The following is a 23,735-nucleotide window of genomic DNA, read 5'->3' on the forward strand; positions in this document are numbered from 1 at the left end:
GTGAAGACTATATATCCCCGTTGTCACGATACGGAAAAAGTATCTTATCGTCTGTGACGATATTTTCTTGATATATCGCGATATCAAATTTCCGGTATCGTCCATCCCTAGTTGTTGCTGCCCAAGCCAAGCCATATGTACAGTCACGGACATTTCTGGGTTGTAACATCCCCATTGAGTTTCAGTGCCAGATGTATCCGTGACTGAACAGCTGTGTAAGGATTGTCCTTTTTGGAATGCACCCTTTGTCAACCACTCTTCCATATAGTCCACCCCCACTTCATTCTTGCAGTCTATACTCCATCCCGGGAATGTATGGAGCAAGGCCGCGCATAAAGGCAGAGTAGGGGAGAAAGCTAGTGGGCGGAGCGAAGCAGTACAAGGTGCTGAAAAGGCTTGTAACTGCAGTCGTTCTTCCCCTCCATGCAATCTCGTTCGCTCGCTCCAGATAGAACCTCTTTATACTCTGTCCCGGGAATAACGTCTGAACTCAATAGGGATAATGCTTGTTAGTTTGTGATTGCACTGTCATAAACTTCATATTACCACCATTCATTATCTTCGTTAGTAGCCGGCCTCCCCATTGGCGTAGTGGTAACGTCGCCGGATTGTAATCAAGGGGTCAGAGGCGCATAATGGTTTAAAGTGTAGGTCCAGTCCCGATTAGCCTATCTGGTGCATAAAGTGGACCTGAAAGTCTCTCAAAATTTCGTGATTAGTCAAAACTGGCAGAAAAGGGAATTCCAAATACAAAATGTTTGTTTATGCAACTGCCAATGTTGTCGTACAAGGATTTCAATTTTTCATAGTTTTATTTCGCTTCGCTTTTACACTTATCTTATCGCGACGATGAGATTGAATGGTGATTGAATTCTATAAAGGCGACAATAATAGACGCACGTGAATAAGATGCTAGAGAGTTAGTTCTTTGGGATTCAAACTCGGGACTCCATGGAACTTGAACATCGCGGAAGCTGTTTGTTGGCAGATGTGCCTCTCAGCCTTGAGATAGAACTGACGCTGCTCGGAATGAAATTGATAGAGAGCCAAGGTCACGGGGATGCAAAACAACGCCCGTGTATCGTTTAGGATGGAACTGTCGCAGCGAGAAGTAATTGTTACCCTGTTTTGTTTAATGGTACTAGAGTGAATGCAGTACAACAGTAATACTGTCATCCCTTCACGGTTGACGTCGAAAACAGGCGATTTTTGGCCGTCAAGACGCCCACTTTGTGACGCATGTGCAGCTGTTGTGTAGGTACGGAGTTCCTTTCCTTTCAGTGCTGCCAGATCAAGGAGAATTGATAAATCCCCCCCCCCATTCATGTAATTATTCAATTCGGTGTAATCTATTCTCTGATATTATTTACTGTTAATATCATTTAATTTATGCGATAAAATAGGTTTCATCTCAATACTTATTTGTGAGCCAGATTACCATTATTTGTGTCGGTATGTGAAGGTATGTTTGTCACATACGTGACTGTGGAATCAGCCAAACTAAATTTAAAGTTCTAAATTTTCCTTGTGTACAATCGGTACTTTCCATTACATGACTTCTAATTTTACTGTGGTAACGTATACGAACTTAATGCTAGCTGTTCTGTTGCCATAAAAATTATTGTATTTTTTTTGCAAAATATACAATAAATTATCGATAATCTGGTTATCCAATGAATAAATTCCTGCCCACCTCCGTGCCGGAGTGGTTTACAGAGCGCATTACGGCGTCAGGGATCCGGGTTCGAATATCGACCTGGACATAGGTTTTCTATGTGTCTCTCTTTATCCTAATCTTCGCGATTAGCCAAAAGTGGAAGAAAAGAGAAGGGAAATAAATCAAATTAGTCGATCAACAATGCGTGACTTTCCCTTTAGATAACTTCTAAATTTACTGTAATAGCATAGCTAATACAAACTTAATGTTAGCTATTATGAAAATTATTGTATTTGTCGCAAAGTGTACAAGAATTTATGAGTGTTCAGTCATTGAATGCTGGTTCAACTCCGTGACGCAATAGCCCTTTGAGGGCCAACGCCTGCCAATCAGCTTTTTATTATGTGACACATAGCCAGTCGAGTCCCATCGCCGCTGTTGTCTGAATTTTGAGACTGGAGTCTGCTACTATTGATGCTAAGTAGCCCGCTTCCCTGTTGTCCTCACGGTAATTGGGCAACACAGATTTTGGAACTTCCACTCGGATATTTGATTAATAATACTAACAGTAATTGATGCTGAGGTTTTGAGATTTCAATTTTTCTCCGAGGAAAAATTGGAAGAAAGAGAATTTCGACTTGAAAGAAAATGTACTTTTGTGTCTTAATTCGATATAGAAGTTATTTTCAAAGTTCTATTTAATACACGATTACTTTGATGGGTCTATCATTATAGGGTGCGTGTCTGATGACATTTTTAAAAGACCGAGGAAGAATTGAGTTTTCCACCCATGGTATCCATGAGAGTACATATTCTGAATCACTTGAAACCATTTGAAGTCATTAGATGCCGACAAAGTGTGTGTGATCTTCTCCCTTGTCAAGAGACTTGCTCTGCCTTCTTAGCACGTTACCCCAGTAAATTGTCTTATGTCGAGAAGCGGAGGGCGATGATTGAAGTTGTACTCGCTGAGGAATGAGATAGCAGATTAACGATCTGAACAAAATAGTCTACAAATGAGATGCTCCGTTGCCTATTTAAATTAGTCTAGACATATTCTTAATTCCATTTTGACTAAACTTTCATAACCTGTTACTACGGTATGCGCCAAAATATACAGTACTGAAACTCGCGCACTTCGAACGCGCATGTGCGTTTGTCGATGGGGCATAGCTCCAGCCGCTCGTGTTCTCAGTAGTGAAAATGAAGTTTTAACTCGCTAATAATGTGTATGTAGTGTTTCTTTCAGGATAAATAAACTAACAGATGACAGGAATGTAATGTTCGTCTTTTAATTTCAGTACTGTATATTTTGGCGCATACTGTATTTGGGTATTTGCAAAGATCAGGGTGAACTATAGTACCGTCGCCGTAACAGCCGGCGCGGAGACCGCCTTGATGGCAGTCACCCGCTGTTGCCATCTTTACCTACGAAGGAACTTGCGGTCAAACAGCCAATTAGACCTACCGCTGCCCCCCCCCCCCCCTGTTTGGGCAAGAAGCTGCAACTTTATGGCTCGGCTGGACCTTTGTCATGTGAATGGGTGATTTTTTTTCAAATTTTCCTCTCCATTCGAAAAACTCCTTGGATATTTCAAAATGTGAAATATTACATCAGCTTAGAATTCCTTCTAAAGCACTGACGTGAATTTTCATGTAGTTTTCTTTCATTGTTGTCTAGATATTATCAATAGTTTTGTGATTACATAAGTCTATTAAACTATTGATAATATCTAGACAACAATGAAAGAAAACTACATGAAAATTCACGTCAGTGCTCTAGAAGGAATTCTAAGCTGATGTAATGTTTCATATTTTGAAACATCCAAGAAGTTTTTCGAATGGAGAGGAAAATTTGAAAAAATTCGCCCATTCACATGCCAAAGGTCCAGCCGAGCCTTAAAATCCCCAGCCAGTAGGGAAATAGGATTTTGTCCAAATAGCCGTTTTGCGCTTTGGTGCCGGTTCTTAATCTGGCCCGAATATAGTGACTGCTCCAAAGGTGGCGGTTCCCCTCTCCTCCAAAATAAAAATTACATTATTAAGTGGGGACGAATTTTTATGGATACATTAAATAATATAATATTTCTGTAGTCTACTAGCTGTTCAGCTAGGACTGGGACTAACACGCTAGAAGTTCCACTGAGCCCGTAACATTTCGAGACAGCTTGGAGCTTCCACATATCTCGTTTGTGGACATAGACGTTCATGGCTCATTGTACGAACCAGAGTGCTTTTTAAGTGCGTCCTTAAAATTCTAGAAGTCCCAGCTTCATCAGGCTCCGTGTTTGCCACGTCACGGAGAAAAGATACAGAACAAACGGCAGCACGTAGCTAGAATGTAATTTCCATGTAGCCAATCATATTTTTCTCCTTTTACCCGAGAAATAAACAGAAGCTCGTGATGCAATGTTTAGATTATGAAGAAAAGATTGCTTGCCGACCTTGTCCTCGTTTTTGGCTCTGAGGATCCATAGCTCACACTTATTCGTGTCTAGGCTCGGTTTGCAATACAACCGATACGTCTGCAGACTTCGCTTTGAGGACAAAAGTTTGGGACTGGAATAAACGAACGCTAAATGAGTGAGCCGTGTCTGGCGCCTTCCTCAGTCCGAAGTCCTTTGCAGTGAAACAATTACGCAACTGGACGTACAATATCAAGGTGATTGATAAGTACGTGTGCTATTTGTGGCTGTGAGGCGAGCTCGCGGCAGTTTATTTCTTTTTAAGGCTGTATCTTATTGGTTCCTGGAAAAGGATATGTTGTGATATATGAGCTTGTCAGAGCCAACATCTCGTTAATTATTTGCGATGAGGCTTAGAAAATTTATTTGTGCAGTTATGGCCTTGTTTTACTCTCCAAGCTTGCCAGAGATTACATTTCTGTACATGGACGTCCGCTGGAGGGGGGGGGGGGCAAACAAGGCACATTTTTCCCAATAATAGTGTTCTCCCCTAAAGAAACGTAGATTCAATTTGAAGTTATCATGTTCAAGCAATAATTAACATGTATGATTATGGCTGAAATGAAATTATATGTGTGAAATATATAATTTTTGGTTGACTTTCATTTTCCAGGGGGACCGTGTCCCCCACCTTCCGGACGTCCATGTTTCTGTATTCTTTCTTCATTTACTTTCTCGTCTTTGTTTGATTTCTTCAAGTCTTAATTTTGTTCTCATGTTAGGTAATGAGTTTTCAGTGTGCCATAAGATTGGAAATTGATGTTTGTTTCTATTATTCCTTCTCTGATTTCTCTCTCCCGTTCCCCATCTTCCCTGTTTTTCTCTTCCTTCACCTGGAAAAGAGAGAAGGGTGAAGATGTCACAAGTCGTATAGTGCCCAAAATCTTGTACAAATATAACGCAATGCTGAGTTTCGATCAATCGAGTTGGTATCGACTCTCACTGTCGTCAGTAGCGGAGTATGTTACAGTGTCATTCCCAAGTCAGGTCTATGATTTTTCCTTTGAGAGAATAATCGGTTACCTTCACCCAACTCGTGTATACAGCTGGCGGTACTATAAATGTAATGTAACACTACATGTTGTATTTATCTTTCCATTAAACTACATCATAACTTCAAAATATCTGTACTTTGGATTTGAGTGCTGTGGATGTGGTATAGAGCGACCACAAACACAAGAATCTTCGGGCAAAATCCCTCGCGCACCTTCTCCCCCATCCTTTCAACTCTGGAACTAAGGAAACGTGCTTCACTCTACATCTCCCCTCCACGCGGGAGTACCATGCACAGTAGTCGCGGGTGTGCGCAGGTTCTTTTGTATATGTACTGTAGCTGCAATATTTTATGAAGGAGAATCACTCCTATTTCATACAGATTGCATATCTTTGGTATAGGTTATATTTTTCTTTATGGGATGGTCTGAATATCCAGAGGCCTACGCTGCCATTTCAATTCCAGCGGCAACCGAAATGAATATCATTATCAATCTCCGACGAGAGACAGTGAAAAAGAACACCCAAGTTGTGTACGTGACAGAGGACACATTCGCACTTATACCCGTTGCCGTGTCATTTTCCCCACTTAATACAACGATCAAATACTAATATTGATTCTCAGTTACAACTTTGATGTACAGTAAATATATATCCCCCGTGAGTTGAATATCATAATGTGGGAAATACGCTATCCAGACAAATGACTGAAAGTCATAGGCTATAATATGTCCCAGCTTAGTGACAAAACCCTCTCTGTTGAGTATTTATAATGGCAATGCGATGAAGTGTATGGAAATGAATGACGAGTGACTTGTTACGCAAACAAGCGAGCGCTCAGGGTTCATTTTGAAGTGAGTGTGCCGAACACACATCATCCCGGCAGAGACATATGCATGGCAGGTACGTCAGCAGCTTAGCGAGCTAAATATAAACTATTTGATTTGACATTCCTAAACCTGATAATTCATTGCCGCAACAACGCAAGCTTTCCGTCTTGCCCACCGTCGTCACTTCGTTTCAGGCCCATCTCGACATGGAAATCGGCCTCCCCGATGGCGTAGTGGTAGCGTCCTCACCTTGTAAATCAAGGGATCCCGTGTTCGTTACCCGTTGGAGGCACATAGTGGTTCGGATCCCGCTTTAAACTGTAGGTCCAGTCCCAATTAGCCTTACTGTGCATAAAGTGGACTTAAAACACAAATTGAAACAGAAGTATGAAATATATCCGACGCTCACTAGCGTGCGCATGTTTTTGTGGGATTGAGCAGGAATTGTAAAGGTGCTACGTTATAGGGAGCGGATACACATTAACATGTTTAATAATTTCCATTTCAAATCTTAGTTTTAGAAGTCGTTCAAAGATGATGATAATGGGGGTCATTTCAAGAAGGGGGGGGGTTAATTTACCACTTTGGATTTTCTCAATTTCTGAGCGGGCTGTAGCCCCATTGGCTCCCCCACTGCGTACGCCAGTGTCCACGCCAGAACCACACATTATCAGTGTTAGTGTAGGAGTTCCAGCATCGGTAGTTTTTAGCGTGTGGCCTTTAACAGGAACGTCATTAAATTGGGGGGGAAGCAGTGATCTCTCCAAAATTAGACTTCTATTTACTTCAATATAAACAAATTATTTAATTAAAAATCATTGTATGTAGATCACAATCTGTTTATTATTTTTTTTTTTAGTTATTGTACTATATGTATATTAAAACTTAATATGGCACATGAATTATATGTGTAGCGTGTAATGGATATTATTAACAGGTCTTCCCGAGGGCGTATTGGTAGCATCGTCCGCTTGTAATCAAGGGGTCCCGGGTTCGATACCAGCTGGAGGCCCGTAGTGGTTCAGAGTCCACTTTAAACTACTTTAAACTGTAGGTCTAGTTCCGATTAGCCTTATTGTGCATAAAGGTGACTTAAAACACCAACTCAACGGATATTATTAATACATAATTTGTATCTTGAAGTCTCCCTGCCCCATCAACCTATCTACGTCCACGTTTACTAACAAACAGTGAGTTGCAAAGGGGAATCACGTTTCGGAGAATAGCTGGGAGAAAGGATATTTCCTCTATGTGGCTTTATGAACATGCAGGTCTCCAGAGAACATATTTTCTGTTCAGCCGAAATTAACAGCCAATTAGCAGTCGTGGAGCGTGCTTCTGGTGTTCGACAAGCCCTCGTCGTTCATCCTAAGTCCATTGGCATTTGTAACCAGCGTGAATTCGTCGCGACGCTTGCGATGAAAGGCTGTTGTCTTAGAATAATCGATAGAATATTTGACGCCCGAACAATTCCGCTCGCCAAGTTCTCCTTCCCCCGCCCCGTCGTATCCTCTCAGCTGATAAAATCGTCCACATGTCTGGCCCAGTTTCTCGATTCTGTTAGTCTCTACGGTGACGTATTTACTTTCAACTCTCTTGAGAACGTGCACGAGTTGAATGATCTCGCACGGTGCGATTGACACTTTTCTGGATCGAACTGTCTCGGAGCCAATGGGGCAAAAGATTGGAGGCATTATGAATTTTCGCTTGGTATCCCTATCCCTCGTTAGTTGGATCCTCTGCTACGACACCACAAGTACGAGGGGGCATCAAAAAGGTGAACCTGTTGACGTATATTTTGTTTAATAATGGAAAGATCAGGCAAAAAAGTTCGGAGAAATTCCACAGAACACTCCCTGCCCCACCGTTCAGAACTGTTTTAACCTCCTGTAGGTTCTCGAATCTCATGCCATGAATCACAGACTTGACTAGTTCAAGTTCAAAGTGGGAGAAACCGAAAGTGTGGACAAGACAAGGAGTGGCAGGCCATCAACGTCGGTGATCGAAGACAACCACCACAGGGTTGATGAGCTCATTCGAGCGGATGGACGCATCACCCCTCCAGGAAATTTCAGATGTACTGTGGGTCAGCACAGGCAATGGTTGAGAGTTTGGGATACCATAAAGTCTGTGCTTCGTGGCATGAGATTCGAGGACCTACAGGAGGTTAAACCAGCTCTGAACGGTGGGGCAGGGAGTGTTCTGTGGATTTTTTTTAAAACTTTTTTTTAGGCCTGCGTGAAACGCTGGCTCAAATGCATCGAACTTGATGGGAAGGGTAACTCTGAGTAGAGGTCACTATAGGCAAAGTAATATGAATGTCCATTGTTTCAATCTTTCAATTTTTAAACATATTATACCTCAATATGCAAAACTTTTTGAACCTCCCTTCTTTAGGATCTACAACAATGAGAGTGTGGGCCTGCTCGATTATTTTCATCCATTCTCTTCTATCTTAGGCACATTGGTTCCAGTTTTTATCTTAAGTCTTTTCAGATCCTCGAGTACACAATCTTCCCATTTAATTTTTGGTCTTGTTGAGTTTGGTTTCCACGAGGTTATTTTCTTCGTTACTCTGTTTTGCTGCATCCTATGCATGCATAATGCAAACGCTGCTCGTAAATACTTTCACCGCCATTTTCGCTTGGGAGCTCTATACGCATGCCTGCTTCAGAACATTCGTGTATCAACAAGTTCGAAACTTTCATCTTCACCTTTTTCCACGTTTCTTGAATACGAGTTTCTTAGACTCCATGGAATATAGCCCAGAAGGCACATACAGGATGGGCCAAGAAAGTAGTCAAAAGTATTAGTATTTCGCGGTTCCTTTTTGTCGCCGTAGAGAAATACAGAACTACTTCAGGCCAGCGTACCGTGCTATGAAGCCAGGGCTTCCCTGTTCGAACCATGATTAAGACCTCGGTGTAGAAGTGTTCGTCGCGTCATGAGTTTAGGTTCAACATTCAGGCGACGTAAAAGAAACTGAATACAAGTAAGGCACTCCATAATGTGCCAGCTTTGAGCAAATTCCTGATTTTTTTCTAACTACATTATATTGTGGATTTCAAATTCGCACATTACTGCTATCGCACAAGCCAATGCATTATATGAATATTGTGAGGAAAATTTTAAAAGTGGTCATAACAGCGCGGTACGATGCCAGCGGTCTCGGGTTTGAATCCCGGCATGGGTGTTCTTTGTGAGTGTCCCTTCACCGTATCATCACTCATCTTCGCGATCAGTTCAAGGGGGCAGAAAGGCGAGGTAAAATAACCAAATCAATTAAAGAAACTAAAATTGTTCTTTTGATATAGCTGACGTAAAAGATTTATTAAGATAATTGTCAATCCGTTTACTTATGTAGACATCCAGAATTACACTAAAATATGCCGGGTTGCTGATAATTTCTCCCCCCTCCCTTTCCCCCCATTCTTAGGAGGGGAGGACTAGGGCGGTCGCGCTGTCTCTCTCTGGCAACAACTTTTGACTGGGACTATACATCGGACATATTAGATTAAAAGTGAATTAGGAGTACCACAACAAAACTGAAATGCAGATAACAACATTCCACTATGGACGAAAGGAGGCATTTTCTATGCAGAACTCCCATACGAGCGTGCTCTGTCTTGTCTAGACTTGCCGGAAGGCGCCAACACCATGGAAGCTTAATATTACATAAATAGCCGTTCGTGTCAACATTTTTTCAGTAATTTAATTCTTTGTTTACTTTCGAGACCCGCGTATTAGCTTGTAATCCCTGAATGAGCGCTAGAGCTTTGTCAGTACCTTGCAGCTTTATTGCTCAAGCTTTGGTTGTGTTTATTGTGTCCTTGTACCCGATAGAAGTGCACGCGAATGCATACAACATCGAACGTTGATTCGCATTTATCGAAAGCTGGTCTGCGTGAGAGAGCTGCAGGAGCCGACTGGACGTGTTTCTGGGAAATTGCATGTGCGTCTATGCTGTAGTCGTTCATATCGATCGTGTGGCGGCTGGGTCTTTCAGCTAAAGTAGGGTCGATGGCCTGCGTGCTTCTTGGGCACGGGGCCTCCTGTTAGTAGGTTACTGTAACAGGGGAGGAATTCGGCGGGCGGTGGTGGCTGTGTGCACTTGATAATGCCCACTGTTGATTACTGGTGGAGGAATGTGTGAAAAACGTCCCCGGAGTGATCTGGTTGCTGGTATCACTGGCTAACGAGGCCAGTAAGAAATTCTCTAGCTCATCTAGCTATGGAAAGTGTATTAGCAAAATAAGATGGGCCGGTACAAGCTACCCGTGGTTATTGTAAGGACTCGGATGTTTACTAAAGTTATTGCCATTGCTAGACACACATATTTATGGTGAATAAAATATCGAGATTTCGGTAGAGAAACTGGATACATTTCTTGGATCAAAAGCGTTATATAAAATGTCATTTCAGTGTTAGAATGGTGAATATAATCCTAAAGTTGATGTAAAAACTACACTTACTACACAAAATAAACTTTCCCATTCTAATAGAACATTTATGTAGTTTGAGTATTAAGAATATTGCATAAAGGAGTTATTTTTTCTTAAATATTTATAGCAGAATTAATCAATTTTCCGTGATTTGCATAACTCACAGTATAATTCAGACTTCAGAAAGTGTTGCATCTGTAAATAATCTTTAAATTTCGTGTTTGAGTTTATTTCCCAATTTACAGTTCATTTCGCATAATTTCATGACAAAACATTGTAGGCAAATGCACCTGGCACCTTTCAAAAGCATGAAAAATGAGCATTACGGTGTGTTATTTCTAGTGTTGAGCGATATCGTCCAGGTGATATCAACTAGACGATATATCGTCACGATATTTGGACGATATATATCGTGTCCACGATATTTTAACGATATATCGTCACGATATTAGCGATATATATGTTGGCGATATTTTAGCGATATATATGTTGGCGATATATTGTCACGATATTTAGTGATATATATATCGTGTCGACGATATTTTGGCGATATATATCGTGGAAACGATATATCCTCGATATCACGATACGGAAAAAATATCGTATCGTCTGTGACGATATTTTCTTGATGTATCACGACATAAAATTTCCGATGTCGTCAGTCCCTAGTCATTTGCACATTTCGAGTTTTCATCAAAAACTAAATATGCGTTCCTATAGCCATTACTCTTTGGACCGTACAAAATTGAATACATGGGAAAACCTTGGTTCAGATTTCCCTAGATTTTTTTTCCACATTTTCTTTACATTGATCCTGAACTTGAAACAGACATATCTTCCCAAGCTACATGAAATTAGAACTTGTCGCTATATATGTCAGTTTAATTCATGTTGAGGCACTCGAAATTCTGCCAGTGAAACCTGCAGTTTTAGTATTTATTCAAAAAACCATGACTACATTTTCATTAAAGAACCTAAACGATAAGTTCTAACTCACTTATCTCGTGACAATGACATTAACACAAGCTCTTTTTTTTCTGCGAAATGTTTAGATTTCTTGAAATTGGAAAAATACTGGTGTGTGTCTTTCCACCCCTTCTCTATTTTAATTTGCACTCGCTTAGTTTCGTTAGCTTTGAATTTCCGATGTTTAGAAACTTTTTTTATTATTATTATTATTATAACTGCAGTAGAATTTTGTATTACCGAAGAGTATAACAGATTAGCCGTCTTAGTGACAGCGCATTGAGATGTCTATCTCACCACTGAAGCTCCCGCGTTCGAGTTCCGAATTAGGCGTGGGTGTTGCTTTGTGAGCGCCCCTTCATCTAATCATCCCCAATCGCAGGGTTAACCCAAAGGCAGAAATGCGACGTGAAAACATGACAAATCTTAGCGTTCACACTCTTAATGCTATCGCCAGTCAAACCTTCACGAAGACAAGATTTTTAATACCCAAGAAATCGTGTCAGACTGTGATTAACCACACACTTTTTAAAATAATCACAGATGTCCATTTTCATTTAAAATGTACCCTTTAATCCCTTTACTCGAACTTACACACTCCGGCGGAATATTCTTAAACTCCTGGTATCGTGCCGGAGTAGTCTGCAGGATTTGTAGAAATCCATACTGTCAACTCTTGTCGTTGCCTTGTGATAAAGGGGTCCCGAAGTCGATACCCGGTGGAAACCCATAACGATTCAGATCTCACTTTAAACTGTAGTTACAGTCCCGATTAGCCTATCTGTGCATAAAATGGATTTACCGTTGTTAAAAAAAAAAAAAAACTGCACGCTTGTACATCAGTACACGAAAGGCAACTTAGCAGACATTGGAGCCTCAGTCAGGTCAGTTTTTGGAGTGGAAGGGGTGCGTGCCCCTTCTGAAGATTCCCAACCAAATGTCAACCTCTTTCACAGAGTACACCGTGCAGTGCACATTGCAGACTAGTGAGGCTTTGGCGTCTGGACCCAAAGCCATTGGGACTCGTGTTTATGACGTACTTTCGACATTTCAAGTTTTCACCATCCATCTTGAATTTCGCGACTAGCCAAAAGTGGTAGAACAGCGAAGTAAAATCAGCCAAGTTAGATTTTTATTTGAAAGAAAAAAGTTCTACCAAATTCATGATTCAAAACTGATTTTCAACAGCAATTCAACGGGTGTAAAAAAATGTCATCAGCAAGCCTTTGTGAATTGAAGGGATGTAATGCGACAATAACAGAGGATGCACCTGGAGGGACGAAAGGGTGCACAGCTCAGCTGAAACATCTGCCCGACAGGTGGCACTCAGGCGGTGGAAAGTGCAAGTCTGGGGGAAAAAAATAGGAAGAAGAAATGCGTTGTCAGTCTGAAAGCAGCACTTGTTCCACCGTGTAAGCATTCTTTGGTGGTGTCTCACCGCTTTTGTCTGCCTCAGGGAGCGTGGATTTTACTCGTTGGAATCAAACTCCGAAATGGAAAATACACGCTGGAGTAAAACGGGAAGCTGTCGCTTAACATGTGTGCTATGTGGATGATGTCAAGCGGTCCTGCTTTAGTTTTAGCTGCCGTGCGATGAACTCGTCGAAAAATTGACGTGAGTACACATAGGTAGTTCCAGTAGTGCGATTAATATATTAGCTGCATGTCTGGGAAAGTTTGTTCTAAAGCTGTTTTGTGCTCGGATAGGCAAATTGGGCTTAGTGTGAAATAAGGACCGAACCGCCAAAGTATGCCCCCCAACTAGCGCTTGAAGGGGAAATTGTTAGCTGCTGGAGGGATGTTTGGTCGAACCAGCTAGTGGGGGGGGGGGGTGGATGCTGGCATGCAAGACTTTTGTTTATACTTGTTTCTGTGTTCAGTTTACACCTAAAAGTCCAGTGGGTGTAAATTATATGAGCATTTTAATTCTTGTATATTATATTTATAAAGAGGATTATTTATGCATGTCACTTTTTGTGAAGAGTAGTACGTCTCAGCGTTACGTGTGACATTTTACACACACAATTTAAGGTTCTAGACATGAGATTGGATTAAGATATTAATAATGAACTGATTTCATAGAATTATGAACTACTCTGTGGTGTGTGCTAACAAATGGGAAAAAAAAACCTTCGTATGGCATAGGCTGAATGCATGAAAAGCGTTAACGATAGTGTGTGACGCTTTAAAAATGTAGCAAATTTTGACCATTTGTCTGCAGATGCTAGTTTCATTTATTGGTGGAATGTGTAAATTGTATGCAAATACAAGCAATAATAATTTCCATATTCGTTTTATTTGCATGGAGTAAGGACCAGTTTTCGTGGAATGTCCCAGTAGCCGAATCAACTCGTACTTGCTTTCTGTGCCTCGTTGCCCCCCCCCCCCCCGAAGTAATCCATGTTTGAAGAAGTGGTCCTCCCAAATCTTGGACAGTTATCCAGTAGCCCACCGCAATGGCAAATTTTATTATAGGTTTGCAGGGGCTCGTTGGATCGAACGTCGAATAACACCTCAGTTGCCTTGCAGATTGCTTACGTAACTCTGGATTTATTGAAATGACTTAAGCACAACTTTCACTAATGCATGGAGGGGTTGACTGAATATTCGGAATCTGGAACACTTGTTCCTTCTCTCTTCACACTACACCTGCTTATATGACGTCTAGAATCCCTGTTTTATTGTAGTAATGGCTATGTCCTTTCACATATTGTCTTTACCGTAGTGAATATGGTGTGATTTACACCGCGCTCCAGCGACTTTTGACCCACTCGGGAACAGAGGGAGTCCCTGAGGCAGGGAAACCAACTGAATAATGGGGCTGTTCATTGCCAAACTTTTCCGGTGGCGGCGCCACCCCTGTTGTGTCCCTAAATTTCGTTCGTCATTTGGTTGCCCTAAGCTTCACATTGGAGCGCGATGGGATGGCTATTCAAACGTTATTTTCAATGAAGGTAAGAATTTCTCGTGTAAATCGATAATAAAAATGAGTTTAGTAAAGCTTTAAGATTATGTAGCCAATCATAAGTCTCCGAAAATTACATTCTCCTAAACCTAAGAATTAATATATTAAAGCGCAACGGAATGGTTGCGAAAACGAGCTAAGTAACAGTTGGGCTGAAAAGTTGGTAGGCTGACTCATAGATGGCGTTACTAGAATTAAATCCATGTGATGTTTACTTAGTACTAACCTTCAAAAGATACGTGTATAAATTTCACAGCTGCCGGATAATTAGTTCGTGAGATATAGCATTGTGAGTGAAGCAGCTTTTGTTATTGTGAAAAAATGGATAAAGAATTTCGTGTGTTAATAAAGCATTGCTTTTTGGCGAAAAAAAATACTGTTGAAGCCAAGGCTTGGCTTGATAAACATTATTCGGACTCTGCACCAGGAAAATCAACCGTTGAGAAGTGGTTTGCTAAATTCAAACGAGGCGAAATGAGCATCGAAGACGATGCACGCAGTGGACGCCCCAAAGAGGCTGTTACCGACGAAAACATCAAAAAAGTCCACAAAATAATTTTAAATGATCGTAAAGTGAAGTTGATCGAGATAGCTGAGACTAAAAATATCAAAGGAACGTGTTGGACATATTGTGCATGAATATTTGAACATGCGAAAGCTGTGTGCAAAATGGGTGCCGCGCGTGCTCACAATCGATCAAAAGCAACAACGGTTTGATGATTCGGAGCAATGTTTAGCGATATTCAACCGTAATAAAATTGGTTCCCCATCCACCATATTCTCCAGATCTGGCCCCCAGTGACTTTTTCCTGTTTGCAGACCTTAAAAGAATGCTCGCTGGAAAGAAATTTAGCACTGATGAAGAGGTAATCGCCGAAACTGAGGCCTATTTTGAGGCTAAAGAGAAATCGTACTATAAAAATGGCATCGAAAAATTGTATGACCGCTATAATCGTTGTATCGCCCTCGAAGGCAACTATATTGAATAATAAAATCGAATTTTGTCAAAAAAATGTTTTTTACTATGTTAGCCTACGAACTTTTCAGCCCGACTGTTATAGTACGTTTATGCATAAAGAACATTAAACTTAACGTCATTTGGCCCGTCTCTAGCTGCCATGGGTCGAAAATACAAAAATTTAGATTTTTACACTATGCTTTGTTTTTTTTCTGGTTGCGAGCATGTGTAATTCAATGGCGGGTAGGAATCTAAGAAACTCCCAAAATTATAAAGAAAAATGTATTAAGTGCGTAAATGCATGATATATATTATTATACACTATGACTGACATTATGCCCTATCCGATAATTTAATATTAACGTATGTTTTCATTGTATTAAGCAGATATTCTCCCCTCGTATTTTCGTCCTTCTTTTTATTGGTAACAACAATTTTAAAATTATAATTCCTGTAAATAAGACATTGCGAGACATCAAACAGAAGAAAAAAATATTTTTTGTAATAACTATTCTTGACTATAAATGTGTGTATATAAAACAAAGGACCATATTTACTAGCTACGTGGCAAAGTATGATATCACGTGAAAAAAGAAGTCAGTTATTAAAAACAACTATAAAAATTAAAGTACAGTCGCGCGGAATTATTATGCATTATTCTTTACTGGATTCACAATAATAGATCGCGTAAATTGTGAAAATTGCAAGTGACGTAAAGAAGTGCTGTGCAAATTTTAAGGCTTTTTTGAGTTTCGATATATTTTCTGTTGTTGGCGATCTTATTAAAATTCTTAGTTTCGCAGCGCTGATTATTCATCTATCATATTCAGACATAATTTCTGAGGTGAAGTTGAAATTAATCTTGGTATTTAATATAATAGCAACACGTTCAGCATCAAATTCCCCATGTATTTAAATGGGAGAACAATTGCCGATCAAAAGCGTGGGGACACAGCAGGGGTGCTACAATAGTTTGCTTTGACCAGGCCCATTCCTAAGTTGCCAACCTTCCTGGAGCTTCCAGGAGATTGAACCTGAGACCGCTGGCACCAAAGGTGGGAGCGCTAACTGTTCAATGACATGTGGTGCCTCTACTCCTAGAACATATTGGACTATGCTGTTCGGTGAAGTGCGAGAACGTACGATGTAGCCACTCCCTCCTTACGTTGGCAACACTGAAACCGCATGCTGGTGTCTTGGCAACATTGCCCATCTTATTGATGGACTTACAAGACAACTTGGCTCTGTTTGGGAAGCCCATTATCCAACTTCAGTCGCTAGACGGGGGAGATATCTTTTGAGATGTTGGCATTTATTCATAGCTCAGCTTCAGAACTGTGAGTTTTGTTTCTGAAAGATTGCTGATGCAACTCCCAGAAAGCCAAACTGCAATTTGAATTGTAACAGGTTCCAACTTTGGAGGCGCCGGTTCAAATGCCATTTCATTTGGTGTTCACTCAGTTGTCCGAGTCAGATCCTCGTAGTGTAGACGTTGTGTCATTTCAAGTTTAAATAATATAAGAATATATTAATCAGGTTACAATTAACAAATAAAACGTTACTATATGTTGTGCATTCATGTACATGATTGATACTATCGCCATTGTGTAAATGGGTACAGTACCACCTTATTTTTAAATTTTGTAAATTCCCTTTAAAAGATACCATAGTTTTTATCTTGTCATGTTCTGGTTGATTTGTTGTTTTAAGTCCACTTTTTATGCACATTAAGGCTAATTGGGACTGGACCTACAGTTTAAAGTGGGATCCGAACCACTTGTGCCTCCACCGGGTATCGAACCCGGGACCCCTTGATTACAAGGCGACGATGCTACCACTGCGCCATCGGGGAGGCCCTTGTCATGTTCTGGAATATCCCACCAAAAGGCTATCTATTGTCAGTGTTCTCTAATAATGTTGAGTTAAGTTAAATAAAACCGTTTCAAGGAAAATACAATTGTTTAAGGCGTTTCAAATGGAATTATTTCGGTTGTAGTTCACGATGGCCTGGTGCAGTCTCCAATTTCCAATAAATTCTGGGAGGCAAGATTGCCATAAACAGTCGTTTTTTGATTGATTGATTTATGTGTTTGAAGCCCACTTGATGCACAGTAAGTCTAAACGGGATTGGAACTACAGTTTAAAGTGGGATCCGAACCACTGTGCCTCCACCGGGAATCGAACCCGGGACCCCTTGATTACAAGGCTTCAACGCTATCACTACGCCATAGGGGAGGCCCAAACAGTAATTTTTATATATAAATATACGTAATATCTGCTCCATTTTAGAAATTTGGCAGTCTGAAATTCTCTCCCCCTCAAGGGGGAATAGTAGATACTTCTCTAAGAAAACTAATGGTACTACATATGGGCATGATGTACTCGTGAAATAATGAAAAGGGCAATATTTCGACAAAGATTTTTTCGGAACTTGTTCATGTTTATGAAATCAATACATACTATTCACCAAACTATGAGATGGTCTTGAGCCTGTATAATCCTTCCCCTTATATGTGGCAATAATTCCCTGTAGGTGATGGACCTTGAGGCACTTTTCGATCCTTTGGATCCCGTTTGAACCATAGGTCCAGTCCCGGTTAACTCTTTAGGTGCAGTGTGGATTTGAAAACACACACTCGCCAAAATTTAAACTATTGTTCTTCTCCATCACGATAAGGCCATCAGCAGAAATAGACTGCGTAAAATAACTGTAAAATATTAATTCAGGGAGCAACGAATGTGGGACAGTGCAGATTACATCGACATAGTGTTTCCCGTGGCATGCGAATGTCGAGCGCACGTGAATGATGTAAAGCAGTTTTCCCACGTTATTCCCAACAAACGTACGTGTACTTAACAAGCTTTCTCTTGTTTGTCCGTATACGCTGTGTGTGAAGTATTCCCGTGTTAATGCTTAGTATGAATCTGCAGACAAGTTCGAATTGCCACCTTAACTCTTGCAACGATTATCTTCTTGCAGCGAAACCACTTAAAAGGACCATTTCCTTGCAATATAGATTTCGGATTCTCAACAAATGCTCTACATAGTGAAAGATGAAAAAGCCCGAAACTAATACATATAAATATAAATTTCTCTTTAGAGTTCTCTCTTCTTCATTTGATGATACCGCCAGCACTAAATCAATCCTCTTTCCCATTACGATAAGGGCCTACACCACAGCTTAGAACCTATGCTATTTCCTTGTAATCAAGATGTCCCAGGTTCGATCCTCGGTGTAGGCACAATGGTTCGGATCTCTCTAAACTGTAGGTCCAGTCCCGTTTACCCTGTCTGAGCATGAAGTGGATATAGACTTTATCAGTTATCAAGCTATTTTAGTTTGTAAAATTGGAGGGGGACCATTATAATAAAATAACACTGCTTTGTAGGTTAGGTAATGTGATCAGCAACACGCTCCGGCCGCCTTTATTCCCAGCCCCCCCCCCCCCCCCCGGTACACTTTTATAATAGGCTCAGCGAACCGAAGAGCACCCCCCCCCCCATGAAAAGTCACTCCAACGGGTATCAAAACCATACTGGTTCGGATCCCACTTTAAACTGTACGTCCAATCCCGACTAGCCTATATGTGCATAAAGTGGACTTAAAACAACTCAACTGGTCGCTCGGTAAGACTCGTACTGTCATCACAAGGTGACACTTGAAAGATATTATTTTTGGTTAGTATCAATCAGTTTGTGTGGTTTGAATTAATCTCGAAGAAGTGTAGAATTTACTCCATTTACATAATATGCTCTAGTGAAACGTGTTTCTTTTGTTTCTGATATTTTAAAACCGCCAGCTAATTATGGTCATCCCTGTATGTATGTATGTGTGTGTGTGTGTGTGTGTGTGTGTGTGTGTGTGTGTGTGTGTGTGTGTGTGTGTGTGTGTGTGTGTGTGTGTATATATATATATATATATATATATATATATATCCTAATTAATGTAATTTTGATGATTAATTTTAAACAAATTATTTGACCCGGATTCGCTTCCCTGGGTGGGCGATCTAAGGTAGGAATTTGTCTGGCATAAAGCGGCTCTGGGGATCACCCAGCCTCAAATCAATGGTTAACTGGGGCCAACCCTGTGTGGGTAAAGGCGGCCGAAGCGTGGTGCTGATCACATCACCTCCAAAATGGCAGAGATCGAGAATGTGCGAGGCTCTATCCCCACATCCCCTAAAATGTCTCTTCATGGCACGGTGGCTATATGCACGGTGAACTTTTCCCTTATTTATGGTGCACATAACTAATTTATAATCATTATCTTTATTTGTGATAAAATATTCAAATGTAAATAAAACTACGGTTGCGTTCTGTTTTTGTAAATTGACTGTTGAGTTTTAACGGTAGGGTATAGTAAAATTTACGGTAACTTGCAATTTTTTTTTCGATGCATACTACACCCTGAGTAGGGAAATGATTCGGTTAATGCCTGTTGGCTACAAGGATGTTGATTGATTGCCCTCTGATTCAGCTTCAGAGCAAACGTTGGGCGGGGTCGCTCCTTATCAGAATGTTCTTATCAACGAAGAAAGCTTTCTTATCATGTAGAGGCTGGTGTGCATTTCCTCCCGTCGATAAGACACCATATCACTCATTTCGTATCATGTTTGCGTGGCGTAAATAAAGTTCAGCTTGCTCCCGATTCCTTCGTAGCGAGTTCTGTAGTTATTTTTATTTCAAATTTCGTATACTGGCTAGAACACAGTGTATTTGTTATTTTGCGTTGATTTTTCTTCCACTTGGTTAATCGCGAGGATTAGTGATGATTAGATGGCCACTCTGAGCTTTCATCAGTTTCCCTGACCTGGACACGAACCCTAGCTGACATACAATGTACATATATAAGAAAAATACACTGAAGTTAGTGACCAAGGCAGTTTATTAAACATTAAATGCACTTTGCACGTTAAAGGCAGTTTACACTTTGAACTTCCTTGGTCAGCAACTTTAGTCTATTTATTGGAAACTAGGCTTAATTGCGTTACAATTGGACATTTTACGTGTTAGGAAACGTTTAGGGTAATGTTCTCGGCATCAATGTGTTCGATTTTTTTAAAGTGCATAGTGCAGTGATGACGAGGACTCGGTAGTTGACTTGAAATCTCCCTCTAAGTGGTGAAGTGGTTAGCACAGCGCGCTACGACGCCAAAGGTCCCGAGTTCGAATCCCGGCCTGGGCATGGTTGTTCTTTCCGAGTGTATCTTCATCATACCATCATGCGATTACCCAAAAGTGGCAGAAAAGCGAAGTAAAATAAACCAAATTAATCAACCTCTCTCTCACTTAATCTTTCTTGCTCGCTTAGTCTTCCTCTCTCTCCCTTCCTCTCTCTCTCTCCCTTTCTCTCTCTCTCTCCCTTTCTCTCTCTCTCTCTCTCCCTCTCTCTCTCTCCCTTTCTCTCTCTCTCTCTCCCTTTCTCTCCCTCTCTCTCTCTCCCTTTCTCTCCCTCTCTCTCTCCCTTTCTCTCCCTCTCTCTCTCCCTTTCTCTCCCTCTCTCTCTCCCTTTCTCTCCCTCTCTCTCTCCCTTTCTCTCCCTCTCTCTCTCCCTTTCTCTCTCTCTCTCCCTTTCTCTCTCTCTCTCCCCCCTCTCTCTCTCTCCCCCCTCTCTCTCTCTCTCCCCCTTCCTCCCTCTCTCTCTCTCTCCCTTCCTCCCTCTCTCTCTCTCTCTCTCCCTTCCTCCCTCTCTCTCTCTCTCTCCCTTCCTCCCTCTCTCTCTCTCCCTTCCTCCCTCTCTCTCTCTCTCCCTTCCTCCCTCTCTCTCTCTCTCCCTTCCTCCCTCTCTCTCTCTCCCTTTCTCTCTCTCCCTTCCTCTCTCTCTCTCCCTTCCTCCCTCTCTCTCTCTCTCTCTCTCCCTTCCTCCCTCTCTCTCTCTCTCCCTTTCTCTCTCTCTCTCCCTTTCTCTCTCTCTCTCCCTTTCTCTCTCCATTTTTTTATCCGTGTAGAATACGACTAAAGAGTACAAACTGCAATGGAGAAGTAAAGTGCAGTTGGAAATCTTTTTAAATTGTAACAACCACCTTCACAAGTAATTGTAAGCAGTCAATAAACCAAAAACGGCCAAACAAATCCTGCTCAGCATTGTTTTCAAGGTCCCTATAAAATATGGCTTTTCACCAACCAAACACTGGTGATGATCTTTATTTGGAATAGTTTTATTTTTTTTTTAAACTAGATATTCCATCTGGGTGAGAGTCGCTCTGCTGTACTGTAACTCATGCTAGGTATCCGAAAGAAAAACCCAGCGCGTTGCGCCATATCCAACGGTCAATCTGAAGCAAGAGTGTGGAGAGTGGTTGACCAATTCTGATGCATTCAACATACGTTGCCGGGGGAACGTGTCTTCATGATTCAACATTTTTCTGACGTACGTCGACTGAATGCTGACTCCATTTTCGGATTCTGTCCATCGGCGTTTCCTGGTTCTTCCGCGAACCATGTTCTCATAAGACTACGGAAATGAAGTCACGTGCTCTGTATAGTATGACCAGGCCAATTGAAAACTCAATTTTCGTTCAAGCAAGTAACCTTCTGAGAAAGACGCCCACAAGTCAATCTCACTTTCCCGTAATACATCCCGGTAACTGCTTCTTGCAGAGCCTAAACCCTACAAATTCGATTGACACTGGGTCCAATGTGACCGTATTCGTAGGCATCGTTTTTTTTTATCCCGTCATTAGTTTAATGTAATCATTCCTCATCTGTGCGATTAGCCTGAACAGATAGAAAAGCGATGTAAAATAAAATTTCAAATTGAAATTTTATTTTACGTCGCTTATAAGATACAGTGTGTTCCGTCAGTCTGGACCCACAGGAGTTTTCAACAGGATGTCACGCCTCCGCATCACGTGTTTACAGTGAAACTTCACCTTAAGACAGTTTCCCGGATATTGGACTATACACCAAGAATAGATTAAATAATTTCCAAGGAATCCAGATCTCGCTCCGCTGAATTTGGTTTTGTGTGGGGCCACCTAAAAGCATTCCGCACAGAGCATTATCCTTCTTGATGAACTCACTGTGCAAGCTTATCAGCAAATTTCTGAGACTGTGATCTATAACTGTATAGCTCGAGCTGCGTTGGTTGACTGCCACGCGGGAGACCCCAGGCTGTCCCCGCATAAAGCGGCTCCGGGGCTCACCCAGCCTCAAATTGTGTACGTGGGGAATAAGGGCGGCCAGAGCGTGATTCTGATCACATCACCTCCAAAATGGCAGAGATAGACACGGCGCGGTGGATACAATGGCGAACAAACTCTGCAATTCTACGTGTTTTTCTTCTGTGTCCATACTTATGGGACTGTAGTCTTCCCTTTCCTGAAAAACCTTGCTTCGCATATTGATTTTTACCACTCTTTGACTCGTCTACCAAAAATTGTTTTAAACTACTTACATTTTAAGGTGCGTTTTATATGTGATTCTATAAGAATGGCAGTTTTACTCCTGACCGTATACGAGCCAATGCCAAGCGGGCAACATAAACCCGAAATGAAAATAAGTGCATTCACCACTCAGCGAGGAAGAGACCGGAGTTAATAATTGTCGCGTAAAAGGAAATTCACATAGAGCAATAATAGAAAAGTTAAAATAAACCTCAGGGTTGCTGGACCCTGGAATTGCGCCGCAGTTTCATTGCAGACAGAACGGCAGTATCCTGTTTTTCGGACCGCTGGAAAGAAGTTGTCAAGCCTCTATGGTAATGTTCCGGGTGACAGCACCGTAGATAGCGACAACGATGATATGTTGCAGAACGTGAACCTCATTTAACGGAAGGCAGATCAGTCTTAGTCACCGATTTGGTTGCGGTTAGTGTCATTGGCAGGCGGCCAGCATGTATTGGGGCATCGGAAGGAAGCGTGAAAGGTGGGGGGAAGTAAAGTGACGCTACGTCGCTGCAGGGTGACTTACGTGGTACGGTGATCTGGTTTTGTCACTCACCAGTTGTATCTCAACACTCGGCTTGATGATACAATACGTATGCATCTTACTTTCACGTCGCATTTCTGCTAATTTTTGATAATCGCGGCGGTGAGGATTATAGTGACGAGATGAAATTGATGGACACTCGCAAAAAACACCCCATGTCCATGCCAGGATTCGACTGTACAGAGATATTTGTTAGAAAAAAAGCTTTTAGAAGGCTCGTATTCCAGGGTATCTGAAATATGCAATTGAAGCTAAACGTCGAAACCTGCTCACTACGTGCATTTTGTTACTTCACGATAATGCTCGACCTCATACTCTAGAAAGCCATGGACTTTCTACTTCATCTACCGTACTGGTCAGATTTTGCTTAAGAGAACTATTCTCTGTCCCGGCTATATTTGGAGCAACCCAACGAAATCAAGTCTCTGCACCAGTTGTTACGCGAGACGGCTCCACCAATGAACACGTGAGAGGGAGTGAGATTGCATGGAGGGGGATAGACTGTAGTTACCAGCCTTTGCAGCAG

General features: G+C 41.4%; 1 protein-coding gene across 15 annotated transcripts in view; it reads left to right on the forward strand.

The window, feature by feature from the left end:
* The window catches only part of hts (adducin 1-like protein hts), a 124,963-nt gene that overhangs the window by 13,587 nt on the left and 87,641 nt on the right, over positions 1-23,735 (forward strand). The window contains exon 1 of one of the 15 annotated variants that reach the window (XM_083142408.1): positions 12,798-12,968. The exons of the other annotated variants lie outside the window; for them this stretch is intronic. The gene's annotated coding sequence lies outside the window, so the exon portion shown is untranslated. Of the gene's footprint in view, positions 1-12,797; positions 12,969-23,735 lie in introns of those variants that run through there. 15 annotated transcript variants of the gene reach the window in all.

This window comes from Lepisma saccharinum, chromosome 21, assembly GCF_977018435.1.
Source record: "Lepisma saccharinum chromosome 21, izLepSacc3.1, whole genome shotgun sequence".
Classification (NCBI taxonomy): Eukaryota; Metazoa; Arthropoda; class Insecta; order Zygentoma; family Lepismatidae; genus Lepisma; species Lepisma saccharinum.